Source organism: Elephas maximus, chromosome 16 (genome assembly GCF_024166365.1).
Source record: "Elephas maximus indicus isolate mEleMax1 chromosome 16, mEleMax1 primary haplotype, whole genome shotgun sequence".
Lineage (NCBI taxonomy): Eukaryota > Metazoa > Chordata > Mammalia > Proboscidea > Elephantidae > Elephas > Elephas maximus.
In genome coordinates this window covers 46,609,928-46,635,614 of record NC_064834.1, presented here as the reverse complement: position 1 = coordinate 46,635,614, position 25,687 = coordinate 46,609,928, and the positions used below count along the sequence as shown (strand labels likewise).

General features: G+C 38.0%; 1 pseudogene; it reads right to left on the bottom strand.

Moving 5' to 3' along the window:
* Positions 1 to 1,415: 1,415 nt before the first annotated feature.
* The window catches only part of LOC126059561 (cytochrome P450 2C9-like), a 48,114-nt pseudogene continuing 23,842 nt past the window's right edge, over positions 1,416 to 25,687 (bottom strand).

Below are 25,687 nucleotides of genomic sequence, written 5' to 3'. Positions count from 1 at the left end.
GAGAGGTCTAACTCCTTGAGCTATGAAATTGAAGCTAGAATCTCTGCTTAGTGGACCCATGCCAATATATTCATGGTGATTCAATTTATGTTCCTTTCGCAATTATCCAACATACTTAATAACCATCCTCACACAAATTCTCTAGATTTCTGTCTGTATAAATTGGAATAATCATGCATTTTTTTGGAGTGTAGCAAACTTATGGGTCATACTTTGTACCTAATCTTTTTGGACCTGATGGGGCTTGAGTCTAGTTTTAATCCAGAAGACAAGATGAGTAGTTGGGTGGGTTCTGAGAAGAATCAGCAGTGCCTTGCATGGAAACTACCTGAGGGGTGGCCATTACAGGTTCTCTTGGTTCTCTTGGAAAAGCAGGGTTAATTTATTAAACCTCAGACAGGAGTGTAAGGGCTCCTTCTACTGGCCAGGAAGCCACATCAGTGGCTTCAACGTCCCCAGCTTCATCATCATCTACCTACATGTCTCCCTTCCGATTTTCAAGATCCCATTCCTTTCCAATCAATAATCTCAGTTTAACAGAAGACACCGTGCAAGGTTGGGAAATCAATTTGCATTATAATTCAGCCACTCACAATGCAAAACTTTGGGCTGTTTTCTGAAAACTTACCCTTGTGACTATAGGAGAAAAGATATTTTTTCAGGGAAGGCATAGAAACTTTTATGTCATTTACGGGATATTACTACTGGGAATTTGAAGCCCACAGCTACTCCTTTTATTTCCCCACTTCCTCCAAAGCAGTTAAGAGCAACCACCCAATCTCATTATACTCATAAGTTTCACACAAATTTTGTAAGGAATCAAGTGCATGTTCCCAGAATCTTGACTCCTATAAGTATTATAATAGGAATATTCAGTGGTAATATTTTGCATATCTCAACTGACAGATCTGATCATGAAATATTAGTGTCCTTTTTACAGCTTGAGGAGTCCCTTAAGATGCCGTTAAGCTCTCAGATACTAACAAAAAGGTTGGCAGTTCTAATCCACTCAGAGCAGCCTCAGAAGAAAGGCCTGGTTTCAAACATTGAAAACCCCCTGGAGCACAGTTCTACTCTGACACACCTGGGGTACCATGAATCAGAAATCACTTGATGGCAACAGAAAAAAAATAATTCTTTGCTCTGTTTCAGAGTTATAACACAGTAATAATTCAGTTAGGGAAGGATTAAGGCATGGTGATCAATGTAAGTATTACACAATATGGAGAATACGAGATTAATTTATTTCATGAAACACAAAAACTCCCCTTAATAGAGTAGATTTTCATTAGATCTTGAAGGAATAGGGGATATGGAGAGGTGAGGTCAAGAAAACTAATGGGAAGCAGTCAATGATGTCCCAGTGCAGGGGATTTGCAAGTACAGGATAGGAACAGTCTGACAGTATGGCTTCTTCAGGCAGGAATGAAGCAGAGGATATGAGGGTGGCATAGAGACAAAGCCATTGGCCACTGGGGTGATGTCGATGTGTTTTGGGTCATCCAGAGGCTTCAGGGTAAATTTCTGTAAAACGGTGGTCAGGAATAAAAACAGCTCCATGCGGGCCAAGCCTTCTCCCAGACAAATTCATTTTCCTGAAAATAACAAATGGAGGTTAGATACTCCTTGGGCACTATGCTTCTTACCTAGTACGGACAGAATATGCAGTGATTATTTAATGAAAAATTACATATATGGATGGAGGAAAAGCAGGATGGATACAAGGATAGTTGCATAGATAGATGGACAGAGTATGAACAAACTTGCCATCCAACTAATGCCTTATGTTCACAAAAACCTTCATTCAAGAAATATTTATTTTGAGCTCTATACCAAGTACTTTTTTAAGTATCCTGGATTGTACTTGTTGTTTTGACGTTTCAAGTTTCCATCACTCTTTTCCTATATACCAGCTACGTTGCTTGTCCAAGAATATTAAAGGGAGAAGCTCTAAGAGGAGGGGGCTCATACATCTGTGTTCCCCTCTGCACCTCTGGCATAAATTTAGTCAAAGACTATGTTTCCTTCATGTACTTTGAAAAACACATGTCTGAACATGCTTCTCCCACACTTCAAACTTTAAATGGCTCCCCTGAGCTGTCTTACAGGTTAAGGGCCAAATCGGTTAACTGGCCCTTCACATTATGTTCCCAGTCTGACTTCCATGAGCTTTCCTTCAGGCTTCACACCCTACACACTCAGCTGTCACCATACTCACCCTTCATCAATTTCCAACACACCATGCAGTTTCAAGGTTTATTTCATGCTTTTTCTTTGGCTAAGACACACTTCCTTCAAAAACTAGGTCAAATGTCACTTTCTCATTAAAATGTGATCCCCTTAGGCAGTAGAATCGCCTTCGATGGATTTCCTCAGCATCATATTTATCATAGTCTTGCTTTCATTGAAGCAAAAATCACATTGAATTGTAATTCTATCACTATTCATTCTTCATTCCTGCTAAAATGTGAGTTTCTTAAAGGGAGAGTGCAGTCCTTTGCCATCTGGGTATTTGCCATGCCAGATCCAATGCAGGCATCAAAAGCCAAATAATTAAAAACCAACCAAACCCTTTACCATCTAGTCGATTCCAACTCATAGAGACCCTGTAGGACAGAGTAGAACTGCCTCATAAAGTTTCCAAGGAGAGCCTGGTGGATTCAAACTGCAACCTTTTGGCTAGCAGCCATAGCTCTTAAGCACTGTGCCACTAGGGTTCTAGCCAAATAATTAGAGAAGTTTATTTCATGACCAGAAATTCAACTGACACAAAGGATGTGTTGAAATCTCAATATTAAGAAGGAAAATCATGACTGGAAGGAGATCAGCGTGCTCTGGAATCACTGTAAGGTATGCTGATACATCCCAATGGTTTCCCTGACCCTACAGTTAATGGGCTGGCAGTTCTAACATCTTTGATATACAGCAAATGTCCTATCCTGTCCTTTTGTTTAATTACATAGGTGAAAATAGTGGGCTCTTCAACTGTACACCAACAAATTAGATGACCTAGATGCAATGCAAAAATTCCTAGAAATATATAAACTTCCTATACTGACTCAACAAGAAATGGAAGACCGCAACAAAACCATAACAAGTGATAAGATTGAATCAGTAATCAAAATCTCCCTAAAAAGAAAAAACCTGGACTAGATGGTTTGACTGAGGAATACAACAAATACATCTAAGAATTAACTCTACTACTTTTTAAACTTATCTGAAAAATGGAAGAGGACGGAACATTCCCTAACTCGTTCTGTGAGGCTAGTACTACTTTGATACCAAAACAGACAAAAACAACACAAAAAAAGAAAGCTACACAGCAAAATTCCTTATGACTATAGATGAAAATATCTTATACAAAATACTAGCAAACCTAATCCAAAAACATATTAAAGGGATTATATACCATGATCAAGTACATTTTATCTTAGGAATGTAAGGTGGCTCAAATTGATAAATCTATCAATATCTTATACCACCATAATAAAACAAAAGATCAACTCAGATGAAGGAGAGAAGGTATTTGATGAAAATCAACATCCTTTCGTGATAAAAAAAAAAACATTCAACAAGCTAGGAATATGAGGAATATTCCTCAAGTAATAAAGGACATTTAGGAAAAGTCCTCATATAACCTCATACTAAATGGAGAAGGACTGAAAGCTTTCTCTTTAAGAACAGGAACAAAACAAGGATGCCTACTCTCACAGCTGCTGTTCAACTTTATACCGGAAGTCCTATCCAGAGCAATTAGGCAAAATAAAGAAAATAAGAGGTATCCAGATAGAGAAATTAGAAGTAAAACTGTCCCTTTTTGCTGATGTCTTGATCTTATATGCAGAAAATCCAAAAGGATCCACACAAAAGTTACTAGAACTAATAAACAAATTCAGCAAAGTGACAGGATAAAAGGTAAACACACAACAATCAATCAGGTTTCTGTATATCAGCAATGATCATTCAGAAAAGGAAATTAAGGAAACAAGTCCATGTAAAACAGCATCTAAAATAATAAAATACCTTGGAATAAATATGACCAAAGATGTAAAAGAGTTGTACACTGAAAACTATAAATCGTTACTGAAAGAAATCAAAGATGACCTAAATAAGTACAGGGGCATTCTGTTTTCATGGATTGGAAGTCTTACTCTTGTTAAACATCAATATTACTCAAAGCAATATATAAATGCAATGTAATACCCAGCAAATCCCAACATTATTCCTTCCAGAAATGGAAAGCCAATCCTCAAATTTATGTGTAACTATACAGGGCCCCTGATAGCCAACACACTCTTAAAAACACAACAAAGTAGGAGGACTGGCACTTTGTAATAGCAAAGCATACTATAAACTTAAGTATAACTTAAGTAATAAAAAGAGTTGGGTACTGATAAAATGATAGATATATTCACTGCTGGAACAGAATTAAAAGTTTAGAAAGAAACCTGCACATCTATGATCAATTGAGTTTTTATGAGGATGCTAAGTCCATTCTATGAAGAAAAGAATAGTCTCTTTAATAAATAGTGCAGGGAAAACTGGATCACCCCAAATAAAAATAAAAAAGTGAACTCAAAATATATCAAGAACCGAAATGTAAAAACTAAAACCATAAAGCTCGTACAAGAAAACATACCAGTAATGCTCTGAAATTTAGTATTTAACAATTGGTTCTTAGCTATGGCAACAAAAACATGAGCAACAAATGACAACATAGATAAATGGGAATTTATCAAAGTTTAAAATATTCATTCATCAAAGGACTTTATCAACATGGTGAAAAGACAACCTACAGGTTAGGAAAACATTTTGGGGGACTCTATATCTGATATGGTTTAATATCCAGAATATATAAAGATCTCTTAAAACAAAAAGACAAACAACCTAATCAAAAAAAAAGAAAAATGGACAAAGAACATGAATAGACATTTCACCAAAAAAGAAATACAAATGGTCAGGACACACATGAAAAGTTGCGCACATCGTTTGTCACAAGGAAAATACAAATCAAAACCACAATGAGATATCACTTCACCGCCACTAAGACTACTATGATAAAAAGAAAAAGAAAAGAACAGGTGCTGGCAAGGATGTGGAAGAAAAGTGACTGTAAAATGGTACAGCAACTGTGAAAAACAGTTTGAGGTTTCTAAAAGCATTACCATTTGTTCTTCTAAAGTAAGAAAGCCAGAGAAGGGGTTGATTGCCTTCTGCTTCCAGATACTTCACTGAGCTACAATCAGTTCCACTCCTAGGTATATACCTAAAAGAATTGAAAGCAGGAACATAAACAGATAAATGTACACCAGTGCTCTTTGCAGCATTGATCATGATAGCCAAAAGGTAGAAACAAACTAAATGACCATCAACAGATGAAAACATAATAAAATGTGGTCCATACAGACAATGGAATGTCACTTTGCCATACGGAGAAACGAAGTCCTGATCCATGATCCAACATGGATGAAACTTGAAAGCATTGTACTCACTGAAATAAACCAGTCACAGAAGGGTGGATATTGCATGATTCCACTTAAAAGAAATATCTAGAATAGGCAAATATAAAAGAACCAAAATTTATTAGTGTTTACTAGAGATGGGACTGTTAGTTGGTCGTAATGTGGAGGTTTGCATGTTGCTATGATGCTGGAAGCTATGCCACCGGTATTCAGATACCAACAGGGTCACCCTTGGAGGACATATTTCTGCTGAGCTTACAAACTAAGACAAACTAGGAAGAAGGACCAGCAGTCTACTTCTGAAAAGAATTAGCCAGTGAAAACGTTATGAATAGCAGCAGAACATTGTCTGCTATAGTGCCAGAAGATGAGCCCGCAGGTTGAAAGACACTCAAACGACGAATGGGGAAGAGCTGCCCCCTCAAAGTAGAGTCGACCTTAATGACGAGAATGCAATAAAGCTTTCAGAACCTTCATTTGCTGATGTAGTGTGATTCAAAATGAGAAGAAACAGCTGTAAACGTCCATTAATAGTGGGAACCTGGAATGTACAAAGTATGAATCTAGGAAAACTGGAAATCGTCAAAAATGAAATGGAATGCATAAACATCAATATCCTAGGCATTACTGAACTTAAATGGACTGGTATTGGCCATTTTGAATCAGATAATCATATAGTCTACTATGCTGGGAATGACAACTCGAAGAGGAATGGTGTTGCATTCATCATCAAAAAGAATATTTCAAGATCTATCCTGAAGTACAACACTGTCAGTGATAGGATATCCATACACCTACAAGGAAGACCAGTTATTACGACTATTATTCAAATTTACACCCCAACCACTAAGGCCAAAGTTGAAGAAATTGCAGACTTTTATCAGTTTCTGAGGTCTGAAATTGATCAAACATGCAATCAGGATGCATTGATAATTACTGGTGATTGGAATGGGAAAGTTGGAAACAAAGAAGGAGGGTTGGTAGTTGGAAAATATGGCCTTGGTGATAGAAACAATGCTGGAGATCAAATGATAGAATTTTGCAAGATCAATGACTTCTTCACTGAAAATACCTTTTTTTTCACCAACATAAACAGCGACTATACACATGGACCTCGCCAGATGGGACACACAGGAATCAAATCAACTACATCTGTGGAACGAGATGATGGAAAAGCTCAATGTCATCAGTCAGAACAAGGCCAGGGGCCGACTGTGGAACAGACCATCAATTGCTCATATGCAAATTCAAGATGAAATTGAAGAAAATCAGTGCAAGTCCACGATACCCAAAATATGACCTTGACTATACTCCCACCTGAATTTAGAGACCATCTCAAGAATAGATTTGATGCCTTGAACAATACTTTGTCTCTTCTGACATCCATCTTGGTCTTTTCTTGCTCTCAAAGCAGCTAAAGCAAAAGGAAGAAATGAGGAAATGATGAAATAAAAGAACTAAAGAGATGATTTCCAAGGGCGGCTCGAGAGGACAAAGTATTATAACAACATGTGCAAAGAACTGGAGATGGAAAACCAAAAGGGAAGAACACACTCGGTGTTTCCCAAGCTAAAAGAACTGAAGAAAAAATTCAAGCCTCGAGTTACAACAGTGAAGGATTCTATGGGGAAAATACTAAACGACGCAGAAAGCATCAAAAGAAGATGGAAGGAATACACAGTCATTATACCAAAAAGAATTAGTCGATGTTCAACCATTTCAAAAGGTAGCATATGATCAGGAATCTATGGTACTGAAGGAAGAAGTCCAAGGTGCACTAAAGGCCTTGGCAGAAAACAGGCTCCAGTAATTGATGGAATATCAATTGTGATATTCCAACAAAGGCAGCACTAGACGGGATGTGCTCACTCGTCTATGCCAAGAAATTTGGAAAGCAGCTACCTGGCCATCCGACTTGAAGAGATCCATATTTATGCCTATTCCCAAGAAAGCTGAGGCAACCGAATGTGAAAATTTTCCAACAATATCATTACTATCACACACAAGCAAAATTTTCCTGAAGATCACACAAAAGCATCGACAGTGGTATATCGAGAGGGAACTGTCAGAAATTCAGGCTGGATTCAGAAGAGGTTGTGGAGCCAGGAATATCATTGCTGATGTCAGATGGATCCTGGCTGAAAGCAGAGAATACCAGAAGAATGTTTACCTGTGTTTTATTGACTATGCAAAGGCATTTGACTGTGTGGATCATAACAAATTATGGATAACATTGAGGAAGGTGGGAATTCCAGAACACTTAATCGTGCTTATGAGGAAACTGTACATAGATCAAGAAGCAGTTGTTTGGACTGAACAATGGCAAACTGAGTGGATTAAAGTCAGGAAAGGTGTGTGTCAGGGTTGTATCCTTCCACCATACTTATTTAATCTGAATGCTGAGCAAATAATCCAAGAAGCTGGACTATATGAAGAAGAATGGGGCATCAGGAGTGGAGGAAGAATCATTAACAACCTGCGTTATGCAGATGATACCACCTTGCTTGATGAAAATGAAGAGGAAGCACTTACTGATGAAGATCAAAGACCATAGCCTTCAGTATGGATTACATCTCCACATAAAGAAAACAAAAGGCCTCACAACTGTACCAATAACCCACATCATGATAAACAGAGAAAAGTTTGAAGTTGTCAAGGATTTCATTTTATTTGGATCCACAATCAACACCCACAGAAGCAGCAGTCAAGAAATCAAAAGACATATTGCATTGGGCAAATATGCTTCTTTAAAGTGTTGAAAAGCAAAGATGTCACCTCAAAGACAAAGGTGCACCTGACCCAAGCCATGGTATTTTCAATCATATCATATGCATGTGAAAGCTGGACAATGAATAAGGAAGACAGAAGAATTGACACCTTTGAATTGTGGTGTTGGTGAAGAATATTGAATATAAGATGGACTACCAAAAGAACAAAAAAGTCTGTCTTGGAAGAAGTAGAGCCAGAATGCTCCTTAGAAGCAAAGATGGTGAGACTGTATCTTACATACTTTGGACATGTTGTCAGGGGGGATCAGTACCTGGAGAAGGACATCATGCTTGGTAAAGTAGAGGGTCAGCAGAAAAGAGGAAGACCTTCAATGAGGTGGATTGACACAGTGGCAGCATCAATGGGCTCAAGCATAACAACGATTTTGAGGACAGCGCAAGAGCGGGCGGTGTTTCTTCTGTTGTGCATAGGGTCACTACGAGTCAGAACCGACTCAAGAGCACCTAACAACGACAGAGATGGGAGCTAAGGAGAAAGAGTCATTGCTTAGGGTACTGAGCTTCTGTTAAGGGTGTTAGAAAAATGTGGAAATGGATATTGTGTGACTCTTTATGACATGATAAATGTAATAATGTCACGGAGTTGCACATCTAAGAATGTTGAAACGGGAAATGTTTTCTCATATATATATATAAACAACAATCTTCTTTCTTTGTTCCCTGAGTCTGTGATGCAACTCATATTTCATTGCTATTATTAGAATGCTGCTTATTACATTTTATGCCTTATTGTGAGGTATCTGAGAACAGGAAGTTGGTGGCTTCCCCACTTTGTGCCCTGAGCAGCCTGTGATTCCCTCTCTCACAGCTCTAGTCATATTGGATCTGTTTATTCATTTGCTTTCTTAACTAGGGAGTGAGCAAGGCCCTTGAGTGCACATTCTGTGTTTATGGATATTTGTATCTCCAGACCTCAGCCTTGAGAGGTGGGGGGTGTGTGAGGGGCTCACACAGAAAACAATAAGGTTGTGGCATCGGATACATTTAAGAAAGGTGCTAGCAACCTAAATGAGTTTCACCCTGTAGGAGATGCTATTGGGTAGCCCAGTGATGTATCTGGAGACAGAATTCAATCAACTCATTCCCTAACTTTCTCCCTATGGGAGAACTGGGTCACATCCCCAAAAACTCACTACACTGGCCCAATAATTAGAATTTTTCATGAATGGGAAAGCATATGGCATTGGGAGTGGTGCTTGTGATCACATACAATCAGCAATTCTACTAGCCCCAAGTAGGTGCCTTGGAAGTCTCAACTGATCTCATACAGGTACCCTGTTACCTAAATTACAGATGGATATAAATTTCTGTTACTTGCTGAAAAAGCCAAGAAGTAGTCACTCTTCTTAAAGTTGCCACTCTCATCCAGAAAGCGACCAGGGTCAAAGATCTCTGGGTTGGGGAATTCTTTGCTGTCGTGCAGCACAGAAGACAGTGATGTTAAAATGGTTGTGCCCTAGAATTAATAGGTATCACTGAGCTTAGTTATATAGAAATCACGGAGTTGGTAAAATATTGGACATCACTTAGCCTAATGTCTTTGATCTGTAGATGAGGAAACACACACCCAAAGAAACACAGTTGCATTTCCACCCAGAGAGATAAAGTAATAAACAAGGATGATTTTGTTTATATCTAGGGTAATAATATCACAAAAGTCACCTCCAATAAGAATGGAGGAAATGAATATCTGGGTGACAGGCCTGAATATGTCTTAGATATTCTATATGAAATTTGTCCATGACTCACTGACCCCTACACATTCTTCTCCTAAGAACATTATTAATTTATAAGGAAGTTGTCACATATTTTACCTATAATGAATTTTATTCTCCATTCTGAAAAAAAAAAAAAAAAAAAGAGAGAAAGAGTTATGACTGATTATATTCAATTTATGTAACATTTCGTTATATAACATTCTTGAAAAGGCAAAACTGCAGGAACAGACAGACAAAACTGGAGGTGGTGGAGTGGACTGGTTGCAACAGGAGCAGGAGGGAAGTTTTGGGGGGGACTGTGATTGAAATGCTTTGTATCTCGATTGTGGTGGTGGTTACATAACTGTGAAAGCTCATTGACCAGTTTATTTAAAAGGGTGAGTTTTATTTTACATAGTGTATATCTTGATTAAAAAATAGAATACATCAAGACACAAAAGCACATATAATCAAAACTAGGACTCCATTGCATCTAACCAAAGAACTCCATTTAGGCTTTCTAGAAACAATTCCCAGCAATTTGTTATATGTCCTTCCAGAAATATGCCCTTCCAAAAATATTTTATGCACATCAGTCAGAAAAACCTATACACATTCATGTCACTTCTCAATTTCCTCTTTTCTTTGCCCAAATGTCAAGCACTCTACTGCATCTTGATTTTTGTATTTATTAAATAATTTGAATATTGTCCCATACAAACACATAAGTTCTTTTTGCTGGTAGGTACTGTTGGTTCTGACTCATAGTGAACCTATGTACAACAAAATGAAACACTGCCCCTTCTTGTGACATTCTCACTATCCTTGCTATGTTTAAGCCCATTGTCAATCCATCTCATGGAGGGCCTTCCTCTTTTTCGCTGACCCTCTACCTTACTGAGTATCGTATCTTTCGCCAAGGACGGATCCCTCCTGATAACATGTCCAGAGTACATGAGATGAAGTGTTGCCATCCCTACTCCCAAGGAGCACTCTGGAAGTACTTTTTTCAAGACAGATTTATTCATTCTTTTGGCAGTTCATGGTATAGTTCAATATTCTTAGCCAACAGTGTAATTCAGTCTTCCTAATTCATTGCTCAACTTTTGCATGCATATGAGGCAACGGAAAATATCATGGCTTGGGTTAGGTGCACTTTTAGTCCTCAAAGTGACATCTTTGCTTTTCAACACTTTGAAGAGGTCTTTTGCAGCACATTTTCCAATGCAATGTGTCATTTGATTTCTTGGCTATTGCTTCCATGGGCATTGATTGTCAATCCAAGTAAAATGAAATCCTTCACAACTTCGATATTCTATTTATTTATTTATATATATATCATGATATTGCTTATCAGTCAACTTGTATTTTTATTTTCTTTATACTGAGGTGCGGTTCAGACTGACAGCTGTAGTCTTTGATCTTCATCAGTAAGTGCATCAAGTTTTCTTCACTTTCAGCAAGTATGGTTGTGTTATCTGCATATCGCAGGTTGCTAATGAGTCTTCCTCCAATCTTAATGCTGCATTCTTCTTCATAAAGTCTAGCTTCTCTAATCATTATGAACATATTCACATCTGCTTTATTCATGTTGTACAATATGAATGAACCATTTCACTTCTGGTGAACACACACATAGTTTATAATATTAATTTTTTCCAAGCAAGGATGTAATGAAAATTATTTAGATGGTCCTTCATTTGCACAGAGAGTAGACATCAAGAATTTGAATTCTTACATTATATATTTTAGTAAATATTGCCAAATTGTCTTCCAAATGATGTGGTATTTCATAATTCAGCTACCAGTGCATGCAAGTACTCATCTACACATATCCTCACCAACACAATGTTTTTCAGCTTTTGTCTTCATCAATTTGATGGTTGAAAATGGTATATTATAGGTTAGAAGCTTCACAATATGAAGAACAGATTATCAGAATTGGAGAAAGGCTCATTAACAACCTGCATTATGCAGATGACACTACCTTGCTTGATGAAAGTAAAGAGGATGTGAAGCACTTATTGCTGAAGATCAAAGACCACAGCCTTCAGTATGGATTACATCTAAGCATAAAGAAAATAAAAATCCTAATAACAGGACCAATAAGTAACATTATGATAAACAGAAAAAATATGGACATTGTCAAGGATTTCATTTCACTTAGATCTCCAATCAACATCCATGGAAGCAGCAGCCAAGAAATCAAACAACACTAGACAAATCTGCTGCAAAAGACCTATGTAAAGTCGTGAAAAGCAAAGCTGTCACCTTAAAGACTAAGGTGCACCTGACCGTGAAGATGTCACCTTGAAGACTAAAGTATGCCTCACCCAAGCCACGGTGTCTTAAATTGCCTTATATGCATGCGAAAGCTGGATGATGAATAAGGAAGACCAAAGAAGAATCAATGCCTTTGAATCGTGCTGTTGGTGAAGAATACTGAATATATCATGGATTGTCAAAAGAACCAACAAATTTGTCTTGGAAGAAATACAAACAGAACTATCCTTAGAAGCAATTATTTAGCAGTAGTTAATACTGGTAATGAAAACCTGGTGGCATAGTGGTTAAGTGCTACAGCTGCTAACCAAAAGGTTGGCAGTTCGAATCCACCAGGTCTCCTTGGAAATTATATGGAGCAGTTCTAGTCTGTCCTATAGGATCTCTGTGAGTACGAATCAGCTTGACGGGAATAGGTTTGGTTTTTTTTGTTTTTTGGTTAGTCATAGATTGTTAATAATATTTAAATTTAAAATGATTAAAAATAAATAAAATTAAAAATTCAGTTCCTTAGTTGCATTAATCATATTTCAGGTACTCAAGAACTGGCACAGACATAAGACATTGCCATTGTTGCAGAAAGCTCTATGGGTATGGCTGTCTTAAACCAGTTGCCAACAAATCACTGCCCATAGGAAGCCCATATCCTACCTACTGTTTGTTTTTGTTTGTTCATCTGTTTTTAATAATTATTCAGGTGAAATTAATATACGGTAAATTAACCATTTTAAAGTGAACGATTCAGTGGCATTTAGTACATTCACAATGCTGTGCAACCACTACCTCTATCTAGTTCCAAAATATTACCTTCACTCCTAAGTAAGCCCCCTACCATTGAATTTATCCCCATTACCCCTCCCCTAACCGGAGCCAACCACCAATCTGTGTTCTGTCTGTATGGGTTTATCTGTTATAGGTATTTCGTATAAATGAATACTGTAACATATGACCTTTTGTGTCTGGCTTCTTAGCAGATGTTTTGGTGGTTCATTGCTAGTTTAGAGAAACACAACTGATTTTTGCATGTTGCTTGCTAATTTGCTGAATTTGTTTATTAGGTTTTGAAGATATTTTTTGTGGATTCTTTAAAATCTTCTTTATATATAGAATCATGTCATCTGAGACTAGAGATAATTTTTGAAAATTTACCAAACTCACACATCTACCCACCCCCCAAAACAGAATTTTTAGTTCTCTTAATTTATTATATTAGCAGTACGTGCTGGCTTCAAGTGGGAGGGAGTGGCTTGAACAAGAAGGCACCACGTGTTAGAAGGCCTTGGAAAGCTGCTAGCAAAAGATGTGCAAGCCACTGCGCTGAAAACAAAGCATTATTTTTTTTAAATAATTTTTATTGTGCTTTAAGTGAAAGTTTACAAATCAAGTCAGTCTCTCACACAAAAACCCATATACACCTTGCTACACACTCTCAATCGATCTTCCCCTAATGAGACAGCCGGCTCTCTCCCTCCACTCTCTCTTTTCGTATCCTTTTCGCCAGCTTCTAACCCCTCCACCCTCTCATCTCCCCTCCAGGCAGGAGGTGCCAACATAGTCTCAAGTGTCCACCTGATCCAAGAAGCTCACTCCTCACCAGCACCCCTCTCCAACCCATTGTCCAGTCCAATCCATGTCTGAAGAGTTGATTTCGGGAATGGTTCCTGTCCTGGGCCAACAGAAGGTCTGGGGACCGTGACCACTGGGGTCCTTCTAGTCTTAGTCCGACCAATAAGTCTGGTCTTTTTATGAGAATTTGGGTTTGCATCCCACTGCTTTCCTGCTCCCTCAGGGGTTCTCTGTTGTATTCCCTGTCAGGGCAGTCATCGGTTGTAGCCGTGCACCGTCTAGTTCTTCTGGTCTCAGGATGATGTAGTCTCTGGTTTATGTGGCCCTTTCTGTCTCTTGGGCTTGTAATCACCTTGTGTCCTTGGCATTCCTCATTCTCCTTTGATCCAGGTGGGATGAGAACAATTGATGCATCTTAGATGGCCGCTTGCTAGCGTTTAAGACCCCAGACGCCACTCTTCAAAGTGGGATGCAGAATGTTTTCTTAATAGATTTTATTATGCCAATTGACTTAGATGTCCCCTGAAACCATGGTCCCCAGAACCGTGCCCCTGGTATGCTGGCCTTCGAAGCATTGAGTTTATTCAGGAAACTTCTTTTCTTTTGGTTTAGTCCAATTGTGCTGACCTCCCCTGTACTGTGTGCTGTCTTTCCCTTCACCTAAAGCAGTTCTTAGCTACTATCTAATTAGTGGATACCCCTCTCCCGCCCTCCCTTCCCCCCCGCCTCGTAACCACAAAAGAATTCTTCTGTTTAAACTATTTCTCAAGTTCTTATAATAGTGGTCTTATACAATATTTGTCCTTTTGCAACAGACTACTTTCACTCAGCATAATGCCTTCCAGGTTCCTCCATGTTATGAAATGTTTCACAGATTCCTCACTGTCCTTTATTGATGTGTAGTATTCCATTATGTGAATATGCCATAATTTATTTATCCATTCATCTGTTGATGGGCACCTTGGTTGCTTCCATATTTTTGCTATTGTATGGGTGTGCATATATCTGTTCATGTAAAGGCTCTTATTTCTCTAGGATATATTGCAAGGAGTGGGATTGCTGGATCCTATGGTAGTTCTATTTCTAACTTTTTAAGAAAGCGCCAAATCAATTTCCAAAGTGATTGTACCATTTGCCATTCCCACCAGCAGTGTAGAAGTGTTCCAATCTCTCCACAGCCTCTCCGACGTTTATTATTTTGTGTTTTTTGGATTAATGCCAGCCTTGTTGGAGTGAAATGAAATCTCATTGTAGTTTTGATCTGCATTTCTCTAATGGCTAATGATTGTGAACATTTCCTCATATATCTGTTAGCTACCTGAATGTCTTCTTTAGTGAAGTGTCTATTCATATCTTTTGTCCATATTTTGATTGGGTTATTTGTCTTTTTGCAGTTGAGTTTTTGCAGTATCGTGTAGATTTTAGAGATCAGGCGCTGATCAGAAATGTCATAGCTAAAAACTTTTTCCCAGTCTGTAGGTAGTCTTTTTACTCTTTTGGTGAAGTCTTTGGATGAGCATAAGTTTTTCTTCTATGTTCTTTACAATGTTTTCTATACTGTTTATGCCATGTATTAGGGCTCCTAACGTTGTCCCTATTTTTTCTTCCATGACCTTTATTGTTTTACATTTTATATTTAGGTCTTTGATCCATTTTGAGTTAGTTTTTGTGCATGAGTGAGGTATGGGTCTTGTTTCATTTTTTTTTACAGATGGATATCCAGTTATGCCAGCACCATTTGTTAAAAAGACTGTCTTTTCCCCATTTAACTGTTTTTGGGCCTTTGTCAAATATCAACTGCTCATATGTGGATAGATTTATGTCTGGATTCTCAATCCTGTTCCATTGGTCCATGTATCTATTGGTGTACCAGTACCAGGCTGTTTTGACTACTGTGGTGGTATAATAGGTTCTCAAAAACAAAGCATTATTGATAAAGAAAGCCCCAATAAATTGGTAGCATATACCATATTCATGAATTGAAAGATTCAACATGTCAGTTCTTTCCAAGCTGATCTACAAATTTAGTGCTACTCTAATTAAAATCCCAGTGAAATATTTTGGGAAATTGACTAACCGATACGAGAAAACTTATTTGGAAAATAAATAAAAGAGGTAGGAGAAACCTAAACAATCTTAAAGAAGCAGAACAAATTTGCAATATCAAGGTGTGTAATAAAGCTTTGTAGCCCCAAATTGGACACAGCAGGAAGCAAAAGTCATCAACCCACACATGTGATATTTGCACTTTTCTCATCCTGTGTTGATCGAAGATTGAAATTATACTGTGAACACAGGAACTTTAAGAGTACTTGAAGAAACAAATCTTACCTTGGGGATGAGGTAGTTCCTGAATTTAATGTCACAGGTCATGGCACGGGGTGTGTTTTGGGGGATGAGGTCAATGTATCTCCGGATCTCGTGCACTATGGCATTCTTGTATGGCATGCTGCCTCTGTCCTGCATGCAGGGGCTCCTGTGTTGGCCAACCACGTGGTCAACCTCTTCCTGGACTTTAGCTGATAAGACATAAGTAAGAACTTATGGAAAGGAGGAAATTGGCACAACTGCCATAGCAATTCAGCATTACATGAAGAATTATGAAATTGTCCCAATATCATTATAAACGTGTTATATGCCCTGAAGTACACCTAGATAGAGAGAGAGAGTTGCAACAATGCAGACATACGTACCACCACCCATCTGTCAGTTTGTTGTACTGTGGCGGCTTTTGTGTTGCTATGATGCTGGAAGCTATGTCACCAGTATTTCAAATATCAGCAAGGTTACCCATGGTCTCACCTTCTCTGGAGATGTTAAGAGGAGAGACCTGACCTGGAGAAGTACATTATGCTTGGGAAAGTAAAGGGTCAGTGAAAAGTAGGAAGTCTCTCAAGGGAATAAATTGGTGCTGTGGCTGCAATAATGGACTTAAATAGAGCAACAATTGTGAGAATGGCACAGAATCGGGTAGTGTTGCATTTTGTTGTATATACTATCGCTATTAGTCAGAACCGATGGGACAACACCTAACAACAACCACAGCCAGGTATGGGAGATGAGGATTTACAAGTGCATCTGACTCCCATACAAAACACACACATGTCCATGCACACACACTGGCACATAGGCACATACACTCGTATATACTTTCCCCACCCCATTCTATATTATATTGATATCACCACTTTTAGTTATATCGATACCCATTTTTTATATCATTATGACTACATAAATATTGTTTCCTGCTGTGACAACTATGCTTATATTTCATTTTTATGCACTCTTTGATTTAAAAATGTCTCTTTATTTCATTACTAACTTCTTAGATGTAAATTTAGAATGATTTCCAGACGCTCTGGAAACTGTAGAAGTTTGAAACTCCTAGTAATAATCTCCTAATTATTGGAAACACTCAGATAATTGATCACTTCCCCTTCGTTCTTGGTCTTCCCTCACACTTGCTCTATCTACCCAGTCCATCAGGAGCTCGTTATTTTCTAGGCCTGGTAGCCAGTAGCCTTCCTGAAATTTTTCTGCTGCAACTCTCTTCCCGTGGAATCCTGATACAGAGCTTTATCATGTTTAGTTCTGCACACACTGTCCTTTCCTTCTCTCGGTGCCCCTCCCTGTTACAGATTGAACTGTGTTCCTTAAAAATGTATGTCAGCTTTGCTAGGCCATAATATCCACTATTGTGTGGTTGCCCACCATTTTGTGATCTGATGAGATTATCCCATGTGTTATCGATCCAAAAGTCAGTGATGTTAATGAAAACCCTGATTAAGAGCTACAGCTGTTAATTTGAATTTGAATCCACCAGGCGCTCCTTGGAAACCCTACGGAGCAGTTCTATTCTGCCCTACAAGGTTGCTATGAGTCTCAATCAACTCAGCCATGGCAATGGGTTTAGTTTTGGTTTATGATGTTAATGAGGCAGTATTAAAGGCAGTTACGTTAATGAGGCAGCAGAACTCAATCTACTGGATTAGGCTGTATTTTGAGCCAATTTCTTTTGAGATATAAAAGACAGAAATGAGCAGAGAGAATAGGGACCTCATTACCCCAAGCAAGAAGAGCCAGGAGTAGAGCACATCCTTTGAACTTGGGGTCCCTACACTGAGAAACTCCTAGATTCAGGGGAAGATTGATGACAAAAACTTCCCCTGGAGCTGACGCCCTGAATTCAGATTTCTAGAGTCCTAACTGTGAGAAAATAAATTTCCGTTTGCTAAAGCCATCCACTTGTGGTATTTCTGTTATAGCAACACTAGATAACTAAAAAAAATTGCCTATTGTGCTAAGTTGTCTCATTTTTACCTCTTCATCACATTTAGACAAATTATACCTGGTGGCACAGAAATTTAAATAATGAGGCTTCTCTAAGAGAAGCATGATGGAAAACACTAGCTGTGTGTTGCCAACTTCCTTTCTGAATTTCACCCTGCCCACCATCTGTGGTCATACCTGTGACCTCTGGGTGCTTTAGCAGAAGCAGGAGTCCATATCTCAAGGCAGTGCTTGTTGTCTCTGTCCCAGCTCCAAACAGATCAGATACGGTGGTTAACAAATTTTCAGAAATAAATTCAGACTGTTGATTGTGCTTTCCCTAGGAACGATTTGACGTGACATTGATAAATTAGCTTCCCAGCATGTTAAATTGCAATGCATCCAAAACAACTCAGGTTGTTCTAAAGTTAAGCGAACTTAGAAATTGGAGTAGTGTTTTATAAAATAAACTAGTGTATGGCATGGCAGAGATTGTAGACAAATTGACCTAATCTTTATTTTCTAACCCTTTATCATGTATTTGAAAAATGATTTCATTTCACAGCCTCTTTAGCGGTAATATGGGTGATACAACATAGTTCTTGCCAATGAGATATAAGCAAAAGCCCCCTGGTACCACTTCTTCTCTTTCCTACTTCTTACTCAAAACCCAGATGTGCAGGTGCAGGTTGGGCATACATCATCTCGGGACAGGAGGATTGAAGCATGAAGATAAAGGCCTAGATACTAAATTTGGTGAAGGGAAGTGGAAGACACTTGACTTCTTGATGCTTCTGAGCTATTGTACTTGCTTGGACTGCCTAACATAAGACTCCTTGTGAGATAAATGTGAAATAAACCCACTGTGTGTCTAAGCCTATTGTGAATTGGGTTTCCCTTTAATTGGGGACAAAACACGATCTAAGTTGATAAACCAAAAAAAAAAAAAAAAAAAACCCACTGCCGTCAAGTCAATTCTGATACACATGTATAAATTGGGTCCTTATCATGAAAGATGTAAAGCTGAATCAAGAGTTTGAAATTATCTTCTTCTTATAAAGTATTTATATGGACTCAGTATTGATTGAAAACACATCATGAAGTTTAAATTGTGCAAAAGCTTATATGGCAGCGCAGCCTAGAATGAATTATAGGAAAAGAAAATGGATTCATAAAGACAAGACGGACGGCATGACTGTATTCCAGATGCAATGCCATAGGTAACTTGGTCTGCTGAACAACTACAGAAATGGACAGGAATATACAAGTTAAAGAGACTCAACAAGCATGAAGACAGAGAGTTAGGGCACTAATTGCCCATAAGGGTGAGGGAGAGAGAGGGGATGATGCAAATGCTGAAACTAAGGGATTGACTGAATGGAGCTCTCATGAATTGGAAGTTGGAAGAGGAAAAACACTTGACAAGAACAAGTTGATTTAGGACTAGGGGATGATGATGGGACACTGAACAGATAATAAAAAAAGGGAATTGTGAAATATTGACTAGAGAGAATCATCAACATACCTAAAGAAAAACTCTTTTCCTAACTAGTACACTAGAGCAGCATTATTTTAACGAGGCACCCTAAAATCTCCTGGTGACCTGTGGCATATCTAACATCACACAGTTAACACCATTAAGATTGATTTACCCCATCAGTGGTTGTATATGATAGGTAAACCTAGTCATCTCCCTTGGCAACATATTTTCATTGCTTTCTAAGCTCATCAACTCAAAACTACTCTAAAGCCAAAAAGGGAGGAGAGTGCTTATAAACCAATATTAATAGTGTCATCTGTTCAAGTGAATTTGGAAATTAAGTGGTCATGTGAGCATAGCCTATAAAAATTAAGATAGATTACACCAAAGTTTGTTGAAAGAAATTAAAGAACACTATGTAAGTGGAAATACATTTCATGCTCATGGATCTTAACACTTAATATTGCTAACATGGCATTACTCCCATACTAGATCTACAGATTTAATGAGATCTCTTATCAAAATCCAAAATGTCTCCTTTTGCAAACATTGGTAAGATTATCCTAAAATTCAGGGCTTGGAGGGTTACAAGAAAATGAAGGATGACTGCTAAAGGGTATATAGTTTCTTTCAGGTTGATTGAAAATGTTCTGAAGTTGATGGTGGTTATGGCTACACAACTCTGAATAAACTAAAAACCTTTGAATTATACACTTTATACGAGTGAATTGTGTGGTATGTAAATTATATCTCAATTTAAGTTCAACAAAAAAATTGATCTAGACTCTTAATAAAATAATAAGGCCCAGAAAAACAATGTTATTTTTAAATATCACATTGAGGTAACTGTCGTTAAGTTAGTTGGCTTCAATGGCCACCTTGTAATTGAAATACCAGAGACCTTAGAGCCTCCTTAACCTGGGATAACTGCAAATGCTTCAAAGTATTCAGGAATCCCCTGTAAATGTGAGCAAAATACGGCATCTGGTGTAGGTGCATTGGTGAAAATCTTTCAGGTACAAGTTATATGCACCCTTTTGAGAAAGTGTCCACACCTTGAAGTAGATTCTCAAAATAACTGGACCACAGGAAAGGAGAAAAATCATTGCCCTAGCAGCAGCAAAGGCTGTCAGAGGAAGTTATTTGCTTCTGTCCACCAGTTTCTTCAAACCACTCCACCTCCTTCATTACATTCCATCTGGAACACATGATTTAAGGTCAAATCCACAGATAATTCTTTGAATGTTACCTCCTCCAATATTTCACTCCTTCCCATTTTGGGTTACTAACTGATTTCTCTTTTCTGCCCAGTGCCAAAAAAAAAAGTGGCTTAATACAATAATGGTGGCCCCAGAGGAAGGAATCTCTATCAAGAGTTAATACTTCTCAGAGTGTTCTGAATTCTACCTCTCCTCATTTCAATGAGAACCTTGTACCTAAGCACATATCTTTATGGCATCTATATTACTCTTCTTACACAGATTTTCCACTTGACCTTAACATTATTCAAATTCAGCATCCAAATCATTATCTCTTTGCTAAACTTGTCAAATACAACGTCTTGTCTCGTGACTGAAATTTCACACACAATCCCCTGTAATTTGGCTCCCATCCTCTCCTCTCTACTAAAGCCACACTCTATAGGGTTCCTCTAACACAAAATCTTAACCAAATTCACAGACATTTCCAAGTACAGCATACTTCACTTCCCTTTTTTATTTGATCCATTTCTTCTAAAATGTTGCTTCTTTGACTTCCTGGGCACTACCTACTGATGCTCTTCCAAGGCCTCTGAGAACATGACAAAATGAACAACTTTCTTTTTATTTCAGATACCTCTGCATTTCCTAGGTCCACGCTCTCATTGAGACCAAGTCTAAATAAATGAAAAATCTCCCAGATGGTTCTTGAGCTCTACTCTTATCATATAGAGTGTTCTACAGGTACCAGAATAATTTCCTTAATAACTATATGCATTTCATCCTGTTATGACACATAATTTATCTACCTGATTAGATCAAGTCTTTCCATGCCAGCATTTATGTTTACAGGTTACCTGAAAGACACCAACATCTAACTCCCTATCTGTCCAAATTCATGCTTGGAAACACTCAATGAAGGATTTTCACTTTCATGTCCTTTATATCTTTGACACCTCTCAATCCTGAATACTCCATTCAACCCATCTTTAATGCCCTTTCCTGTCTCTTACTGAAAATATCTTAAGATCTACATTAAACCTCGGGACATGTAGAAAGTTTACTTAGGTCAAATCTTTCCTTCTCATTGTGGGCAATATCATTTGCATCTTCATTTTTTGGTATCATATTTCCTATATTTTAGCTTATTTGTAATTGATTTTATTTCACCTGAGGTGTGCATTCTGCTTCTCTTCAGGTAGATTATTAGTACCTAAAGAACAGGGTCTATGTACTCTATTTAACAATTCTATTTTAATTTATTCTATCATACTTAGTCCAGATCTATGCACATGTAGGTACTAGAAGTGCTTGTCAAGAATTTCTTGCCTGACCCTCTCTCATCCCTAATAAGTACTGAACTATACAATGAACCACAAAATGCACAAGCAATAAATAACTGAACTGCCTCTAACATCTTACCTGTTCCATTTTGATCAGGAAACAATAATGTCCCAAGGATTGTTAATGTCCAAGCTTTCTTGGTATTCTTTCACTTTCTCCAAAATATAACTTTTTATATAAGCATCATTATTAAGGAATTTCTCATGACTCCCTGGGACATAATCAATGAGCATGAGGAATGCGTTGCAGACCTACAAGAGAAAAAAATCATTTATTAAATACAAATCTTTTAATAAATACATATGTATGATGTGGCTAACCCTGGTTAAAACTGGAGCCGTAAAGATAAATGAGAATGTCTCCACCTGAAGCTGGAGCTTCTTACTGTACATGCAATTCTCTATGCTTATAGAAAGATTCCAGGCAGAAAACTGACCAGATGATCAATAATGATCATCATTTCTGATACTCATACATAATTATTATAGTATAAAAGAATCTTTATATTAATCCTCTCATTTAAAAAAAAATTTTTTATTGTGCTTTAAGTGAAAGTTTACAAATCAAGTCAGACTCTCATACAAAAATTTACAAACACCTCGCTGTATACTCCTAATTGCTCTCCCCATAATGAAATACCCGACTGCATCCACTCTCTCTTTTCGTGTCCGTTCAGCCAGCTTCTGAGCCCTCTACCCTTTCATCGCTCCTTCAGACAGGAGATGCCAACAGAGTCTCATGTGTTTACCTGATCAAAGAAGCTCATTCTTCACCAGTATCATTGTCTATCCCATAGTCCAGTCCAATCCCTGTCTGAAGAGTTGGCTTTGGGAAGGGTTCCTATCTTGGGCTAACAGAAGGTCTGGGGACCATGACCTCCTGAGTCATTCTAGTCTTAGTCAGACCATTAAGTCTGGTCTTTTTGTAAGAATTTGGGGTCTGCATCCCACGGCTCGCCTGCTCCCTCAGGGGTTCTCTGTTGTGTTCTCTGTCAGGGCAGTCATTAGTTGCAGCCGGGCACCATCTAGTTCTTCTGGCCTCAGGCTAATGTAGTCTCTGGTTTATGTGGCCCTTTCTGACTCTTGGGTTCATAATTACCTTGTGTCTTTGGTGTTCTTCATTCTTCTTTGCTCCAGACAGGTTGAGAACCATTGATGCATCTTTGATGGCTGCTTGCTAGCGTTTAAAACCTCAAAAGCCGCTCTCCAAAGTGGGATGCAGAATGTTTTCTTAATAGATTTTATTATGCCAATTGACTTAGATGTCCCCTGAAACCATGGTCCCCAAACCCCTGCCACTGCTACGCTGGCCTTAGAAGCATTCACTTTATTCAGGAAACTTCTTTGCTTTTGGTTTAGTTCCGTTGTGCTGACTTCTCCTGTATTCTGTGTTATCTTTCCCTTCACATAAAATAGTTCTTACCTACTATCTAATTAGTGAATACCCCTCTGCCTTCCTCCCTCCCCCTTCTCGTAACCATCAAAGAATATTCTCTTCTCTGTTTAAACTATTTCCCAAGTTCTTATAATAATGGTCTTATACAATATTTCTCCTTTTGCAGCTGACTAATTTCACTCAGCATAATGTCTTCCAGATTCCTCCATGTTGTAAAACTTTTCACAGATTCATCACTGTTCTTTATAGGTGTGTAGTGTTCCGTTGTGTGAATATACCATAATTTATTTATCCATTCATCCATCGATGGGCACTTTGGTTGCTTCCATCTTTTTGCTATTGTAAACAGTGCTGCAGTGAACATGGGTGTGCATATATCTGTTCGTGTAAAGGCTCTTAATTCTCTAGCATATATTCCAAGGAGTGGGATTGCTGGATCATGTGGTAGTTCTATTTCTAGCTTTTTAAGGAAGCGCCAAATCGATTTCCAAAGTGGTTATTCCATTTTACATTCCCACCAGCAATGTATAAGTGTTCCAATCTCTCCACAGCCTCTCCAACATTTATTATTTTGTGTTTTTTGGATTAATGCCAACCTAGTTACAGTGAGATGGAATCTCAATGTAGTTTTGATTTGCATTTCTCTAATGGCTAATGATCGTGAGCATTTCCTCATGTATTTGTTAGCTAACGAATGTCTTCTTTAGTGAAGTGTCGGTTCATACCTTTTGCCCATTTTTTAATTGGAATGTCTTTTTGCAGTTGAGTTTTTGCAGTACCATGTAGATTTTAGAGATCAGGTGCTGATTGGAAATGTCACAGCTAAAACCTTTTTCCCAGTCTGTCGGTAATCTTTTTACTCTTTGGGTGGAGTCTTTGGATGAGCATAAGTGTTTCATTTTTAGGAGCTCCCAGTTATCCAGTTTCTCTTCTGCATTGTTAGTAATGTTTTGTATACTGTTTATGCCATGTATTAGGGCTACTAGCATTGTGCCAATTTTTTCTTCCATGATCATTATTGTTTTAGATTTTATAGTTAGGTCTTTGATCCATTTTGAGTTAGTTTTTGTGCATGGTGTGTGGTATGGGTCTTCTTTCATTTTTTTTTTTGCAGATGGATATCCAGTTATGCCAGCACCATTTGTTAAAAAGACTGTCTTTTCCCCATTTAACTGACTTTGGGCCTTTGTCAAATATCAACTGCTCATATGTGGATGGATTTATGTCTGAATTCTCAATTCTGTTCCATTGGTCTATGTATCTGTTGTTGTACCAATACCAGGCTGTTTCGACTACTGTGGCACTATAATAGTTTCTAAAATCAGGTAGAGTGAGGCCTCCCACTTTGTTCTTCTTTTTCAGTAATGCTTGACTTATCCGGGGCCTCTTTCCCTTCCATATGAAGTTGGTGATTTGTTTCTCCATCTTATTAAAAAATGTCGTTGGGATTTGGATTGGAATTGCGTTGTGCCTATAGATGGCTTTTGGAAGAATAGACAGTTTTACAATGTCAAGCCTTCCTATCCATGAGCAAGGTATGTTTTTCCACTTATGTAGGTCTCTTTTGGTTTCTTGCACTAGTGTCTTGAAGTTTTCTATGTATAGGCCTTTTGCATCTCTGGTAAGATTTATTCCTAAGTATTTTATCATCTTGGGGGCTATGGTAAATGGTATTAATTTGGTGATTTCCTCTTCAATATTCTTTTTGTTGGTGTAGAGGAATCCAACTGATTTTTGTATGTTTATCTTGTATCCTGATGCTCTGCTGAACTCTTCTATTAGTTTCAGTAGTTTTCTTAAGGATTCTTCAGGGTTTTCTGTGTATAAGATCATGTCATCTGCAAATCGAGATAATGTACTTCTTCCTTACCAATCTGGATACTCTTTATTTCTTTATCTAACCTAATTGTTCTGCCTAGGACCTCCAGCACAATGTTGAATAAGAGTGGTGATAAAAGGCATTCTTGTCTGGTTCCAAATCTCGAGGGGAATGCTTTCAGACTCTCTCCATTTAGGATGATGTTGGCTGTTGGCTTTGTATAAATGCCCTTTATTATGTTGAGGAATTTTCCTTCTATTCTATTTTGCTGAGAGTTTTTATCATGAATAGGTGTTGAACTTTGTCCAATGCCTTCTGCATCAATTGATAAAATCATGTCGTTCTTGTCTTTTGTTTTATTTATATGCTGGATTACATTAACTT